This window comes from Etheostoma spectabile, chromosome 10, assembly GCF_008692095.1.
Source record: "Etheostoma spectabile isolate EspeVRDwgs_2016 chromosome 10, UIUC_Espe_1.0, whole genome shotgun sequence".
Classification (NCBI taxonomy): domain Eukaryota; kingdom Metazoa; phylum Chordata; class Actinopteri; order Perciformes; family Percidae; genus Etheostoma; species Etheostoma spectabile.
In genome coordinates this window covers 27,405,365-27,405,741 of record NC_045742.1, presented here as the reverse complement: position 1 = coordinate 27,405,741, position 377 = coordinate 27,405,365, and the positions used below count along the sequence as shown (strand labels likewise).

At 55.2% G+C, this 377-nt stretch overlaps 1 pseudogene; it reads left to right on the top strand.

Annotated features, from left to right (window-relative positions):
- Positions 1–377, top strand: part of LOC116697179 (ubiquitin carboxyl-terminal hydrolase 28-like) — a 3,579-nt pseudogene that overhangs the window by 1,701 nt on the left and 1,501 nt on the right.

Genomic DNA, 377 nt, shown 5'->3' with positions numbered 1-377 from the left:
AGCATCACTGAGTCATCATGGGAGGAGCTGGAGCGAGACTCATTTGGGGGATTGACCGACACCAGTGCCTACTGCCTGATGTACATTGATGACAGGCTACCCCAGATCATTTCAGAAGCCACAGATAATGAGACAGGCCAGGTGCTGAATGGCATGGACTTGCTGCCATCCATCCGCAGACGCTACGTCCATGAGGACTACCGCTGGTTCCAGCAGGAGCTCAGGGAATGGGAGGAGCAGTTCTGCCAGGCCGCAGCCCCACAGGGAGAATCTACAGCTGCCCACAAACCCCAGTCCAGACAATATACACCCAACACTAGTTGGACCATCCACTGAGAAACTGGAGCAGGGAGCTTCTTCAGAGCCACAACCAGACC